Source organism: Lithobates pipiens, unplaced genomic scaffold (assembly GCF_037356315.1).
Source record: "Lithobates pipiens isolate NorthernLeopardFrog02 unplaced genomic scaffold, aLitPip1_a1.2 Scaffold_69, whole genome shotgun sequence".
Classification (NCBI taxonomy): domain Eukaryota; kingdom Metazoa; phylum Chordata; class Amphibia; order Anura; family Ranidae; genus Lithobates; species Lithobates pipiens.
Window position 1 is genome coordinate 1,876,707 of NW_027507891.1, and position 16,849 is coordinate 1,893,555.

Sequence of the window (16,849 nt, forward strand, 5' to 3'; positions counted from 1 at the left end):
ACACCCACCCATGTACAATACGTCCCCCACACCCACCCATGTACAGTACGTCACCCACGTACAATACGCCCCCCACACCCTCACACCAAGAGCTGAAAAACATCCTCCAGACAGGACAATGCAACCCAACCAGTTCCTGAACACACCGGAGACGCTCCACACAGGAGGACAATAGAAGAGATTTGGAGGAATTTACTTATTTGGTTCTTTGCTGTGGGCGGGTCTGTGGGCGGAGTCAGCGAGCTCCTAAGTTAGTGACACATGATACAATTTTCTTGTTCAATTTACCAAACCCGTCTAATATGAGGTCACAGGTCACACCTAAACACTTTCCATTGGTATGCCATAAGCCCTTCCACTATACTAAATCCTGTACACACGCTTTGATTTTCAGACGACCGACCGTCCGTCTCATGTGGAAAGTGACGAGGTTACTCCATATGAAAATTCTCCTATGACAGAATTCAGTGTCAGAAGTGGCGGAATGTGTTGAATAGTTTTGTATGTATTCTTTCATTTCTGAACATGCTGTACTAATGAAACAAAAATCGAACGATGAGCACACATCCGACAAAAATGTTATAGTCTGCACATCCAGCTTCTGCCTGATGTAGGGACAAGCCGAACACCCCCCGGTGCGGTTCACAGCAGAACATGCAAACACGTGCAAAAATGCGAGCCCTGTTAAAGTCTATGGGACACGAACGTGAAAAATCAAAAGTGCTAATTTTAAAGGCTTATGTGCAAGTTATTGTCCTAAAAAGTGTTTGGGGACCCGGGTCCTGCCCCAGGGGAGTGTTTGGGGACCCGGGTCCTGCCCCAGAAGAGTGTTTGGGGACCCGGGTCCTGCCCCGGGAGAGTGTTTGGGGACCCGGGTCCTGCCCCAGGGGAGTGTTTGGGGACCCGGATCGCCCCAGGGGAGTGTTTGGGGACCTGGGTCCTGCCCCAGGGGAGTGTTTGGGGACCCGGGTCCTGCCCCAGGAGAGTGTTTGGGGACCCGGGTCCTGCCCCAGGGGAGTGTTTGGGGACCCGGGTCCTGCCCCAGGGGAGTGTTTGGGGACCCGGGTCCTGCCCCAGGGGAGTGTTTGGGGACCCGGGTCGCCCCCGGGGAGTGTTTGGGGTCATGTATCCATGCAAAAAAAAGTTTTAAAAACAGAAGTTTTTTCGGGAGCAGTGATTTTAAAAATGCTTAAAGTGAAACAATAAAAATGAAATATTCCTTTATATATGGGGGGGGGTCCCCTTAGTATGCCTGTAAAGTGGCGCCTCTTTGCCATGTTTATAACAGTGCCACAGCAAAATTACATTTCTAAAGGAAAAAATTTAATTTAAAACTGCTCACAGCTGTAATGTATTGTCAGACCCGGCAATCTAGATAAATTATTTAAAAAAATGGTGTGGGTTCCCCCCCCCCCCCCCCCAATCCATTACCAGGCCCTTCAGGGCTGGTATGGATATTAAGGAGAACCCTGCACCAAAAAAAAATTTAATTGGTGTGCGGGTCCACCAGGCACTATACTGTATATGCTGAACAGCAGTATATATACTTTAGGGCCTGCCCTATATACTCTGCAGAAAAACTGGGCCTTAGGTGTTGGTGGTACCAGAACACTGTAAGTCCTCACAGTTAATCTTGTTGGTCGCAGGAATGGGCCCTGCTTTGAAATATTAGATCAAAATCCATGGAGGGAAAGGGAGTGATGGGGATTTCTGGATGGATTTCTCCCTGTTCTCTACATGGGTGAACCACTCTCTCTGACTTTACATCCGAGTCTTATGCCCTGTACACACGGTCGGACATTCCAATGACAAAATCCATCAGATTTTGGCCCAAACTAGTCTTACATACGCACGGTCGCATAAAGTTGTTGAAAAATCCGATCATTCAGAACGAGGTGCCATAGAACACGTATGACGGGACTATAAAGAGGGCAGTAGCCAATAGCTTTAGTCTCGGAATTTATTCTGAGCATGCGTGGCACTTTGTGCGTCGGAATTGTCTATACGTGATCAGAATTTAAATGATCAGATTTTGTTGTCAGAAAACTTTAGATCCAGCTCTCAAACTTTGTGTGTCGGAAATTCAGACGGAAAAAGTCAGATGGAGCCCACACACAATCGGATTTTCCGACAACACGATCCGATCACACATTTTCCATTGGAAAGTCCGACTGTGTGTACAGGGCATAAGGATCTGGCGATGATAGGCGAAGTGATGTGAATGACGTCTACAGGCAGTCTACACGCCTGCTTCCGGTCTTTTGGACCGGATGGGGGGTATAAAAAGCCACCAGCTCTGGTGATTAGACGCTGCTGGAGCCCCTGGGATATGCTATGCTGTCATTTAATTTCAGGTAACCTCTCAAAACTTTGAACTATATTGGGGAAATCTCTATTCCTGGTGCCTCCATGGCAGCATACTGGTGATAGAGCTCCGCCCTGACTCCTCCCTCAGGACTAGTGAAGACAACCACCCCCTCCATCAGTACAGACCCCCCTCAGAACAAACCACCCCCATCCAATACAGACCCGCCCCCTCAGGATAAACCACCCCCTCCATCAGTACAGACCCCCCCGTAGGACAAATCACCCCCCTCCAGTACAGACCCGCCCCATTCAGGATAAACCACCCCCTCCATCAGTACAGACCCCATAGGACAAACCACCCCCTCCAATACAGACCTGCCCCCCTCAGGATAAACCACCCCCTCCATCAGTACAGACCCACCCCCTCAGGACAAACCACCACCCCTCCAGTGCAGACCCCCCTTCAGAATAAACCACCCCCTCCATCAGTACAGACCCCTCTTAACATTCTCCTTTGTTTCCTCATACCTCTTGTGCTGTGGAGAGTAGCAGTACATCCATACCTCTGCCTTTAGCAGCACCCGCCGGGTTTAGCCTTTGCCCTGCGCAGTCCCTGTTCTTGGGCCGCTCAAAGCGCTGATAAGACCGGGAACCCCTCTGTGGATGTGTTGGGATCTTCTTCTCGCAGAGTTTCCTCACAGGAATGCAGTCTGCCGCCATATCCTATGATGAATGCAGAGGAGTCACAAAAGGATCAGGTCCCATTTTTCCCAGGCTTGTGCTTTTCACTTTATTTTAGAAGAATATGTTATTTTATTCTCTTATCTTCCTTCTTCCCCCTCTTTTCTTTCCTTTTAAAAAAAAAGGTTTTATTTTTTTACCTCTCTGGTCTGCTTGGTGCTGAGCCAACCGATGTCTTATCTCATTATGCTCCTTTTTTCCTTAAAGATTATTTCTCTTGATCCTTGTACAGCAAGATGGCTGCGGGTGCCTTGTCTTCCCCTATTTAGAAAAGCCTGGCAGTAGGAATAGAGCTGGCTGGCGTCCTCATCGCCGTGTTGCGCATACGCGACCCGGGTCAAGGAGGAAGTCCGCCTCTCTATTTTCTATACCATTCAACATCTTCTATCTGTGTATGAGCAGGTGCATGTGCGGCCCCTCGGCGATGCACTGGCCATCTTGGTTTCTGGAAAAAGGGCCAGTTTTGCTCTTTCTTCCAAAAAAGAAAAAAAAAAAAGTTTTAACTCTCAGTGGTGGTTCATGGGATTAGCCCTCCCACCTAGAGGGTATTTAAGGTCAGCTTCAGGGTTAGCTGTCAGAGTCTCCTCGCCTGTGCCCTGCTAGGTTTCTCTGATGCTGCACTGTGGTAGGTATCCTTTTACAAAAAAAATATATATATATATATAGATATATATTGTGTTCTTTGAAAAAAAAAAGAGGAGGAAAAACTCCATTTCCATTTCCCTTTCTTGCTATATTTCCGCAGCTTATCCTTATGCCCAACTCCACAATGAGCCATTCATGTCGCAACAAAGATCCTCACACTTCTATTAGGTATGAGACCAACGATACATATAAAAAAAGACTATAGAAAAAAAAAAGAAAAAAAGTGCACTTGCTGGCCTAACGAGGATCTCTTAAATCGTAGCCCTGTCCACTCCAAGAGGTCCAGAAAATCCTCAAGGCACCATGACGACGACAGCCCAGGCCACAGATCTTATTTTTCACGCCACCGGCCCCGCTTGTCTGGTCACAAATCCCATTCCTCAAGACATAGCTCAAAATACAGAAGACAAGATCAGTCCCCCTCTCCTAGGACCCATACAAAGAAATGCTGGACCTGTGGGGCTACTCCGCTGCCGAACAAAGTGGTCTGTAAGGACTATTTTGCGGACTATGCATCCAGCTGCGAACTAGAAAGTGAACAAGTTGTGGATCTGTTCAAAAGAACAATGAAGGACTCCTCTGAGCTTGCAGATTTTGCACCCGCTCAGCCAGGCCTGCAGATGTCCCAGGTTCAGGATACAGAACCTAATCTTCCCGGTCTCTCTGCAATCAGTACTCCTCTGCCTATGCCAGGCCAACCGGCTAGAGATTCTCCACCTGAGGACTTTTCGAGGGACTCTTCAGAAGAGTCAGATCCTTCTGGCTTCAGTCATTCCTTGGTGAAACCGTTCATTCAGGCAGTCAGAACTGCGATAGCCTGGGAGGACGGAGAAGAACCTCCCCAGGAATTCAAAAGCTACTTCCCGTTCCTCAAAAGGAAGCAGGTTTTCTTCCCGTTGGACAAGGCTGGGAAGCTCATTGCAGGGAAACCAGGATAAAGGGAAGATGGTCCTGTTCCACCCAGGGAGTAGTATCCAACATCCTGGAGATAAGGACAGCATTCCTGGCATTGACTTCATTGGCATCTGAAATCGAAGGCCAAAGGATACTTATACACCTGGACAACAGGGCAGCTGTTGCATATCTGCAGAAGCATGGGGCACTCGCAGCAGGTCACTCCTCAGAGAAGTAGAGCCGATCATGCTCTGGGCAGAGAAGAACCACCTAGATCTCAGAGAGATGTATCTTCTGGGCAGGTTGAACATGGAAGCAGACACGCTGTCAAGGAACTTCCTGAACAACAACGAGTGGGCCCTTCATCCCCATGCCTTTCATCAAATTGCCAATCTTTGGGATCCCCCTCAGGTAGACCTGTTCGCCACTCCAGAGAATGGCAAACTAACCAGATTCTTCTCTCGCCTGCCGCATATGCAGGCCGAGGAAGTGGATGCCCTGTCATGTCCCTGGAGGTTCACCATAGCGTATGCCTAACCCACCCCGGCCATTAATATTCAAGTTCCTCCTAAGGCTTCTCAGAGAGGCAGTCAAGGTACTGGCAGTACTTCCATATTGGCCAAAGAGACCCTGGTTCCCTCTAGCCATGTGTCTCATTGTGAGCTCTCCAATCAGGATCCCTCCTTCACCCCTTCCCCTCAACTTCTGACACAGGACAGTCTAAGTATAAAATTAAGGAAAACCGCGCTCAACAACGGTGGGAAGTAAGAAAGGATAACAATAACAGTGGCTACAGCCAAATACTAGTTATATCATTAGGTTGCTGCCACCCACAAGGAAAGAAACTCCAATAGGTGTTTCCTCCAAAAAATAGAACAATATGGTAACCGGGGTAATTGGCGCTACCTACAAATAAAACTCCTTACATGTATATATGTAAATATATAATCCCGAATATATCATGTATTCATCCTAAAGAATATATATATAATAAAAAAGGGGTATAACCCAAAAAATGCTGCTATTCTGCGATTTTTAATTTACAAGCTACTCAGATGTCCCAAAAAACAGCAAAATTCCTACTGTAGATTAATTCCTGAGATTGACAAATAGTTCCAGTAAACGAAGGGAAAGGAAAGAACCAAAAACCAAACAACAACAAACAAAAAAAAAAAAAAGATTTGTATCTGTATCGCTAAAAAGCAATATTCCCTAAAATCGCATTATCGCCAAAATAAGGTTAAATAAGCAAATTCCCAGTAGGAGGCGTGTGTAAATGTGCTAGTGAAATTATAATCCCAAATATACAAACTATAAGTGCAAAACGCTAATATAGACATATATATAAAAAATTGTTGCCTAAAATCGCATTATCGCCAAGATATGCAAAATCCCAGTAGGAGGTGTATATAAATGTGCTTAATGAAATTAAAATTCAAACCCTAAATATACAACCTATAAATGCAAAATGCTAATATAAGCATATATATGAAAGAACAAAATATTAATAGTATATAAAAATTATATCAAAATTATATCAAAAAAGTGCGAGTGAAAAAACAAAAAACAAAAAATATAAAAAACAAAAAAGCAAAAAATTTAAAAAACAAAAAATCAATTAACCCCCAAATTAAATAAACAATCCATAATAACCAAAAGTGCAAAAATAGTGTCCAATTTTCCAAAAAAATCTTCAATGGTGCAATTACAGAAAGTTCAAATGTGACTATAGTGCTTCTTGTGCAATCTTCAACGTGACTTCTGTGTTCCCCCACAAGGTACCCCACTCACCAGAAGAATACACCCCTGCAGGGGTAATTCGCCTTGAAATCAAAGTCTGCCGATATCCAGCTCTTCATTCGCATCCAGAGAGAGTTTTCTCAATCCCTGCTGATGTCCAGCTCCTCAATCGCAACCAAGGGGAGATTTCATATATCCTCATAAGAAAAAAATTGTAGCCTCCATAGTGTGATTTGTATAAAAAATCAATTTATTGCCACAAAAATATAAACCAATAAAAACATAAAAAATGATAAAAACGAAAAAAACAAATCTCATATATTGAGACAAGATGTGGAACCACAGTCCATTAAAAAAAACCACTCAGCCTCCATATATAAATAAATGGTAACGTTCCAGGAAAACAGATAGAAAATCCTAGAACAAAGCTGAGAGAAAGATAATAACCATACGCTAATGGCACTTTATCCCAAAAAACACAAAGGACTAAGAGTGCAAAAACCACTTAAAAACAATGTCTCAGGATATAACCTGTTGTATATGGTCACTCCAGTGTTTGTAAGTCCCCCAGGGATAGAGCCCTTCTAGCGCGAAAATTATTCCGAACGTGGAAGCCGCTCGGTGGATACGCAGCTACGGCTTGCACTCCAACTGCGTTCCAACGAACGGAACTGACGTAATAAGCGTAACTCCGTCGAACGCGTTTCGTCATTGACGTCTTCAGCGGCGGTGTCACGCTACTACGTCCTACAACTCAAATAGGAAAAAACCCAGATTAAGCAGCATCTGATTGGCCAACGTTCGTAATTGACACCCAAACAAACAACAATGGGCTGTACCCTGTGTCTGAAGGAGTGACAACCACCGTATCCAATCCGCATGTTGTTACCACCCAGTTCCAAGCCAGAAGGCGAGGGGAGGATATCCAAAAAAGAAAGAAAAAAGGATTTCAAAACTTAGCTTATAATAAATAATCGATAAATTCAAAAACCATCTATCGTCCACCTATTGGGTACACAGCACATAAGGGTGATCTATCCCAAAGGGAACTCAAAAAGACTGTATACATGATAACAATAATTTTATGTTAGAAACATTAATAACATCAATGACCCTTATAACAAGTTATCATAAACAAAGGTATAAAAATGAGTGTTTTAAAAATTAAAAATTGAAAAACTGCCAGAAATCGGTCACTTCTAACTGAGATAGCTGAATGCAATGGATTTCACTAACAAAAGAAAAAGAACCATCCTATTTGCTTCATTGCAATCCAGCTATTACCTAGTAAAAGTACTCATATCAATCTAGTAGAAGTTTTCATCTCTCCACAGTTTATATGGTGGACTATAAGGAAAGCGAACAGGACTAGAAGTAGTATATCATATCCAATAAAAAATAAAAATGAATATAAATAAAGAATAATAATTATATCAACCTATATTTAGTGGATCCGCATTTATCTAGATGTTTCAAAGAGGGGAGAACCAAATCATGCCCATACGTATCAAAGTTGGCATATGCAATCATCAATCAGCAACACTTAGGATAATCCCAAATGAATATAAGGCCTTCAAAACAAGTCGATATATATAAGAGGGAACCTTGTCTTATAATATTACATAATAAATAAGAGAAAAGTGTAATAGTACCAAACACCATTCTACTAACTTAATATAAATGAATATGTAGATCCCAATCTATGGCAGATTAGTAAGTAACACACATCTCCTATAAAACAACAGTCAAGAAACCATCAAAGAAGAGAGGTTTACGGATTAGCTATGAAACAGTTTAGGTCTATATCCAGGTTGAGGCCCCGTGGCGCAAGAGACCCCAACCTGTATATCCATGCAGTTTCATTCTGCGAGATGAGGGTGGTCTTATTCCCTCCCCTCCAATTGCCTTTAATGCAATCAATCCCTTAAAAGATTAATCCGGAAGGATCACTTCTGTGGAACTCGTCAAAATGGCGGGAAAGGTTGTGGTTTGGGAACCCTTTTTTTATATTGTTAATATGTTCCCTAATCCTAACAAATAAAGGACGTGTGGTCCTGCCCACATACTGTAAATTGCACGGGCACTCTATAACGTATGTTACATGCGTGCTCCGGCAAGTGATTAGTTCCTTTATTTTGTACTCTTTATGGTCTGTTTTTGCCTTAAACGTTTCTTTTTTTCTTGGCTGTTTCTTGCTAACTTTACATGGGAGGCATTTCTGGCACCTATAAAATCCCTTCATGTCATTAAAGATTTTGATTTGTTTTGGTGGGTCGATGGCATTATGTACTAGAAGGGAGCGTAAAGTGGGGGCCTTTCTGTACACAAAACAGGGCTTTTTTGGGAGGACCTTAGATAGCACTTTATCCTCTTGAAGTATAGGCCAATACTTTTTGATAATTTTTTCAAAGTCCCTATATTGAGTGCTGAAACCAGTAATAAAAGCCAGTTCCATCTTTCTGTCTTTTTTACTCTGTTTCTCCAATAACGACTTCCTCTCCAAATTTCCAATATTCTTTTTTAATTGGAGTAGTGGTTCCGGCCTGTATCCTTTTTCTTGGAATCTCTCTAGGATCATATCTGCTTGAAGATGGTAATCTTCTGCTGAGTGGCAATTTCTCCTTAATCTTAGCAACTGTCCCTTCGGAATATTATTTTTCCACTTAGGGTGGTGGCAGCTCGTGATCGGGATATAGCTGTTTCTGTCAGTTGTTTTGAAGAATGTCTTGGTACTAAAAATTCCATCTATTTTTGAGATTTGGAGATCCAGATAGTCAATACTATGTTCGCTGTATTTGCCAGTAAAGGTTAGACCATAGATGTTATTGTTTAGGTTGTTCAAAAATATTTCAAGGTCTGTTGGGGTACCATCCCATAATAAAATGAGGTCATCTATATATCTACGGTAGAACCTCACCTGAGGTATATTGCTACCATAGATATAATCCTCCTCCCACATGTTCATCATGAGATTGGCCACACTAGGGGCATAACGGGCCCCATGGCTACTCCCTTGGTCTGGACATAGTATTTCTGATCATACCAAAAATAATTGCAACACATTGCCAGCTCTAGTCCCTCAATGATGTATTCTATTTGTTCTTGTCGCATATCTGTGTTCTCATATATTGCCTTTTCAACTCCAATTAGGCCGTCACGCTGCACTATACTTGTGTACAGTGAATTTACGTCGATGGTTACCATCAAAAGTCTCTCAACGTCTACTATATCTTGAAGTTCTTTTAAAAGTTGTGTGCTATCCCTCAAATAGGATCTCCCTTTTTGTACCAGGGGTTTCAAGAATTTATCAAGATATTCCCCTAGACACGAGAAAATGGAATTTATTCCACTAATTATAGGCCTACCTGGGGGCTTATCAAGCCTCTTGTGGATTTTCGGCAAATAATACATCACTGGGGTTTTAGTCGAATTTGAGATTAGATATTCTGCTTCACTGTCGTTTAGAATTCCCATTTCTTTCCCTTTTTTCACAAAGGTTGCTAGTTTCTTCTCATATTCATATTTAGGATTTCCCTTCAACTTTTTATAGGTGTCTTCAACACTTAACAGTCTTTCCATCTCCTCTATGTAGTCAGACTTGTTCAGAATTACCAGGCCCCCCCCTTTATCAGCTGGTCTGATGATTAAATTTTTCTTCTCTCCTAGTGCCTTGATGGTTTTCCAAATATTCGTAGTTTTCTTATAATTCGTTCTCTCCATTTTTCTTAAATCTCCTTCCACCATCTTACTAAATGCCCCTAAACATTGATTTCCTGGTGTGTTAGGGTTGAACGTAGACTTGTTTTTCAAATCGGTTTGTACATATAAAGATTCTTTTTTACTCTCTCCTCCTGCATTCATAGCAAAATGTTTTTTAATATTCAACTTCCTCATGAATTTCTTCAGATCAATAAAAGTCTCAAACTTATCTAGTGCCTTATCAGGCGCAAATTTTAAACCTAAGTCCAAAATCCTCAACTCATCATCCTCAAACTTTATGTTGCTCAAGTTATAGATTCCTTTTCCAATTAAGTTCTTCTTCTTTTGTTTCTTCTTTCCTCCTCTACTTCCCCTGGTCCGCTTTCTCCTTCCCTGTGTCTCCACATAATGGTTCCATCTCTTTCTGTATTGTTCGCCCATGGTGTCTCTAAAGGGCGTGGATCCATGTGATCTGGGTGTTGTCCCTCTCTGTTCATTGTCCCATAAAAAGCTCCCTGGGGTCCCCCCCTGTTGTCTGCTGGTCCTCTCCATCTTGGATTCCTGTAGGGTGGTCTGGCGCCCCATCTTCCTGGGGGCCTGTCCCGTTGTCCATCCCTGGAAAAATCCCTATAATCTCTAGAGTTCCTTCTAGGTTGGGGGAATCTATTTTCTCTATAGTTCCCTCTATCTTGCGAATGTCTATATTGCGGGTAGTCCCTCAAAGGAGTGGGTCGGGGATATCTATTTCCTCGGTCCTGCGGATATCTATGTTGTGGATAATCCCTTAGAGGAGTAAACCGATTTCTTGTGGGTATGTTATACCTCGGTGTAATTGGGTCTTCCATTATATATGGTTCTTGCTGATAAATTCTTTGGACATTCTCTGGACATTTGGAAATTCTCTGGACATTCCTACGACTGGATGGTTTGTTCAATAATCTGCTACCTTGCATTGGATTTGTTCTCATAATTGGTTGTGGCGTGCTAGTTGGTTGGTCTAGATTCATAATTTCCATTGACCCATCTGGACTCTCGTTATCATGGGCTGTATTTATCTCGTCTATAAGATCTTGAAGTCCTGATTGCCATTTATACACTTTTAAGTCATTATAGTCCAATACATCCCTTTTAAACTTTTTTAACTTTACAAAGTTTAAAAGGAGCTCCACTGACACTCTGACCCGTCCCCGTACAGCCTGTATGCTCAGAGCAGAGCGGCTGTAGTGAGAGCCAGTGATCGGAGTGGGAGTGTCAGTGGAGCTCCTGGCCTCGCCCCCGGACCTCTGTATTCCCCAGCCAGTATAGAGGGGGCGGGGCCGGGAGCTCCACTGACGCTCCCACTCCGATCACTGGCTCTCACTACAGCCGCTCTGTTCCGAGCATACAGGCTGCACGGGGGCGGGGTCAGAGCGTCAGTGGAGCACCCGGCCCCGCCCCCTCTCAGCTGGCTAGCGCGGGAATACAGCCTCCTGTGTCCTCTGTGCACTCTGCAAAACCTTCATTTGGGGCCCCAATTCACGGGTAACGGGGCCCCCCTACAAAGCATCAGTGGAGCTCCCGGCTGTTGTAGTGAGATCAGAGAATGGAAGCCCCGCCCACATACCTCTAAATGTATGTAGTGTGTTTGGCTGCTCAGGTATGTCCTTGCACCCATAAAATGCCTGACTGCTTAAACCCTGAGCTGTGTTATTCAACTGTCAAGCTGTGCGTTGCTAAAAGTTCTCTGACCATCACCTGTAGCATGTACGCAGTCTATGATTGTCTCCTGCGGTATGTCCGCAGTCTTTGATTGTCTCCTGCAGTATGTCCGCAGTCTCTGATTGTCTCCTGCAGTATGTCGCCAGTCTCTGATTGTCTCCTGCAGTATGTCCGCAGTCTCTGATTGTCTCCTGCCGTATGTCCGCAGTCTCTGATTGTCTCTTGTAGTATGTCCGCAGTCTCTGATTGTCTCCTGCAGTATGTCCGCAGTCTCCGATTGTCTCCTGCAGTATGTCCGCAGTCTCTGATTGTCTCCTGCAGTATGTCCGCAGTCTCTTATTGTCTCCTGCAGTTTGTCTGCAGTCTCTGATTGTCTCCTGCAGTATGTCCGCAGTCTCTAATTGTCTCCTGCAGTATGTCCGCAGTCTTTGATTGTCTCCTGCAGTATGTCCGCAGTCTCTGATTGTCTCCTGCAGTATGTTCGCAGTCTCTGATTGTCTCCTGCAGTATGTTCGCAGTCTCTGATTGTCTCCTGCAGTATGTTCGCAGTCTCTGATTGTCTCCTGTAGTATGTCGCCAGTCTCTGATTGTCTCCTGCAGTATGTCGCCAGTCTCTGATTGTCTCCTGCAGTATGTCGCCAGTCTCTGATTGTCTCCTGCCGTATGTCCGCAGTCTCTGATTGTCTCCTGTAGTATGTCCGCAGTCTCTGATTGTTTCCTGCAGTATGTCCGCAGTCTCTGATTATCTCCTGCAGTATGTCCGCAGTCTCTGATTGTCTCCTGCAGTATGTTCGCAGTCTCTGATTGTCTCCTGCAGTATGTCCGCAGTCTCTGATTATCTCCTGCAGTATGTCCGCAGTCTCTGATTGTCTCCTGCAGTATGTCCGCAGTCTCTGATTGTCTCCTGCAGTATGTCTGCAGTCTCTGAACCTCTCCTGTAGTATGTCTGCACTCTCTGACACTCTCCTGTAGTATGTGTATTAATGTGTGAATAAAATTAAATAAATAGATGCGGCGCTACCTAAAATTACATAAATAATAAATAGAAAATATATAAAATATAAAAATGTAATGTCCAAATAGGACTAAAGTGCAAATGGGATGCTATCCCACTACAGTATTAAATGGTGAAATTACGAATAAAACATGTATTGTGCAATAAATATAAACCTGCATGAATATTCCAAGTAAATAAAAATTCAAAATTAAAATGTGAAAATAAGTGAAAAAAATTAATACCAATCCAGTGGTTATGTGTGAAAAAAATTCCAATAATAGCAAGTGATTGTCCACAAAACCATGCACAAATAACTATAAACTTGTAAACAACACAAAGTCCATGCAGAAATTGTAGAAGTGATTTCCAGAGGTGACAATCCACTGCAAACTTCAGTGCCTATTATGTGCACCACCTATTTCCCCCAGCCTCTCACCTCCAATAAATGGCAAATAGGCGCTGTATGTAATCAGAAATGCTGCTGACTCTTTATCCATCCAGCCTCAGTATTCTACCGCTGTTAGTGTATCACTGTATATCGCTGTGTATAAGCAGTTAATATTAGTGATGGACGAACTTCCGACGGGACGTTTCGCGAACGCGAAACGCGAACGGACACAAACGTTCGCGAAAACGACCGTTCGCCGCGGGCTCCATTGACTTCAATGGGAGGCGAATTTCGCAAACCTTTAGGTCGAATTTGCGGCCACGGGGTAATTATTAGGGGGTAGCACGTAGTCCCACCACCTGGACAATAGCATAATACATGTATGAGGTGAATTTGGGATCGATAACTACAAGCATTTTTTTTTTATTTGGGAAATTGTTCTGACAATTCAGGACTATGGAGCTAATGAAGGCAATGGAGGAGAGGGAAGGTCAGGGACCAGGGTAGGCAAACAAGAGGGTGCAGGAGATACAGAGCACTGACAGCAGCACCGTAATACAGAGCACTGACATCAGCACCGTGACATACAGCGCTGACAGCAGCTCCGTGACATACAGCGCTGACAGCAGCTCCGTGACATACAGCGCTGACAGCAGCTCCGTGACATACAGCGCTGACAGCAGCTCCGTGACATACAGCGCTGACAGCAGCTCCGTGACATACAGCGCTGACAGCAGCACCGTGACATACAGCGCTGACAGCAGCTCCGTGACATACAGCGCTGACAGCAGCTCCGTGACATACAGCGCTGACAGCAGCTCCGTGACATACAGCACTGACAGCAGCTCCGTGACATACAGCGCTGACAGCAGCTCCGTGACATACAGCGCTGACAGCAGCACCGTGACATACAGCGCTGACAGCAGCTCCGTGACATACAGCGCTGACAGCAGCTCCGTGACATACAGCGCTGACAGCAGCTCCGTGACATACAGCGCTGACAGCAGCTCCGTGACATACAGCGCTGACAGCAGCTCCGTGACATACAGCGCTGACAGCAGCTCCGTGACATACAGCGCTGACAGCAGCTCCGTGACATACAGCGCTGACAGCAGCTCCGTGACATACAGCGCTGACAGCAGCTCCGTGACATACAGCGCTGACAGCAGCTCCGTGACATACAGCGCTGACAGCAGCACCGTAAGCAGCCCCAGGAGGAAGTCAGCACAGCACAGGGATGGTGTGATCCCCTCATAATAAGAACCCCCAGGAGGAAGTCAGCACAGCACAGGGATGGTGGGAGCCCCTCATAATAAGAACACCCAGGAGGAAGTCAGCACAGCACAGGGATGGTGGGAACCCCTCATAATAAGCAGCCCCAGTAGAAATATGACACCGCTCAACCTCTTCAAAGAGGAGGGTAGGGGCATATAGTACGGTGTGCTTTTTTGGGTCAGGGAAGTGAGCCAAATGAATTAAGAAGGTCTGTGTGCTTGATTCCAAAAATTGTTTATAGACATATACATGGTCTACTGATCACATGTGTTGAATTCCTCCGAGATCCATGCCTCATTCATTTTTAGAAATGTGAGGTAGTTAACACTGTGGTGAGCTAGGCGAGTACGCTTATCGGTCACAATCCCCCCTGCTGCGCTGAACGTCCTTTCGGACAGGACACTGGATGAGGGGCAAGCCAACAGTTCGATTGCAAATTGGGCAAGCTCTGGCCAGAGGTCAAGCCTGCCCACCCAGTAGTCTAGGGGTTCATCACTCCTCAGAGCGTCCACATCGGCCGTTAACCCAATGTAGTCGGACACCTGACGGTCTAGGCGTTCCCTGATGCTGGATCCGGATGACACCTGTCGATGGGTCGGCTGAAAGAATGACCTCATATCCGAAGTCACCAACACATCTTCAAACCGGCCTCTTCTTGCAGGCGCTGTTGGATTGGTACCCGCAAATCCTTCTCTGGGAGTGGGAATTGCTCCTCTGCCAGCGCACGCAAAAGCAGAATGCAGCATTTCTCGAAGCAAGGCCTGGAAGTGCTGCATTCTGACAGCCCTCTGCGACGGCGGTAACATTTCCGCCATTTTGTGTTTGTACCGGGGGTCTAAGTACGTTGCCACCCAGTACTGGTCCTTGACCCTCATGCTTTTTATACGGGGGTCCCTATTAAAACACTGGAGCATGAAGGCCCCCATTTGCACTAAAGTGGAAGCGGTGTGGTGGCCTGGCTCCTGCTCATCATCCAGGATAATGTCGTCCTCTTCATTCTCCTCTCCCCATCCTCGCACAACAGGGATCCCAGAAAGGTTTAAAGCATGCTCTTCTTGCTCCTGCTCATCCGCCCCGGCACCATCCTCCTCTGACTCCTCATCAGACTCCTGTTGTTGACTTGTCTCAGATAGAGTAGCCCCCCCTGGGAATTCATCCAGCATTGCGACTTCCTCATCTTCCCGCTCCTGCTCCTCCACAGCCTGATCAATGACACGACGCAATGCACGCTCCAGAAAGAAGGCATAAGGTACCATGTCACTGATGGCGCCATGGCTGCGACTGACCAGTTTGGTGATCTCCTCAAATGGCCGCAGAAGTCTGCATGTGTCGCGCATGAGCAGCCACTGGCGCGGTGAAAAAAAACCCAGCTCCCCAGAACCGTTTCTTTCGCAGAGTTCATACAGGTAGACGTTAACTGCACGTTTCTGCTGGAGCAGCCTATCAAGCATATAGAAGGTTGAGTTCCATCGCGTCGGGCAATCGCAAATAAGACGTCTGACCGGCAGATGGTGTCGCCGCTGAATGTCAGCAAGGCGAGCCATGGCCGTGTAAGATCTTCTGAAATGGGCCGAGATTTTCCTTGCCTGCCGCAAGATGTCCTGGACCCCAGGGTATTTGACAAGGAATCGCTGCACGACCAAGTTTAAGACGTGTGCCATGCACGGCACGTGCGTGATTTTGCCCTGTTTCAATGCGCTAAGCAGATTGGCACCGTTGTCACACACCACTTTACCAACTGTCAAATTGAGCGGTGTTAGCCACTCATCTGCCTGTGAACGCAAAGCTGAAAGGAGTGCCGGGCCAGTGTGGCTCTTTGCTTCCAGGCACAACAGACGCAGCACGGCATGGCAACGTCTCACCTGGCATGTGGAATAGGTTCTGGGGAGCTTGGGCGGTGCAGTGGAAGAGACGCTAGCAGCGGAAAAGGAGGAGGCAGCTGAGGAGGAGAGGGAGGAGGATGGAGTAGGAGGAGGAGAAGAAGAGTCAGGCCTGCATGCAATCCGTGGCGGTAAAACCAAATCTACACGGGTGCCACGGGTTACATGCTTGACGGCCGTCAGAAGGTTCACCCAGTGGGCAGTAAAACTGATATACCTTCCCTGCCCGTGTTTGCTAGACCACGTGTCTGTGGTCAGATGTATCTTGGCACCGACACTGTGTGCCAGAGATACATTCACTTGCCGCTGAACATGGCCATATAGCTCTGGGATGCCCTTCTCTGAGAAATACTTCCTTCCTGGGACCTTCCATTGTGGTGTTCCAATGGCCACAAATTTGCGAAAGGCCTCCGAGTCCACCAGTTTATATGGCAGTAGTTGGCGGGCTATGAGTTCTGACAAGCCAGCCGCCAACCGTTGGGCAAGAGGGTTATCCGGCGTCATCATTTTTTTACGCTCAAACATTAGGCCCACGGAAGCCTGCCTTTTTGCAGAAAAATGTGAGCTTGGCGTGATGGAAGGTGG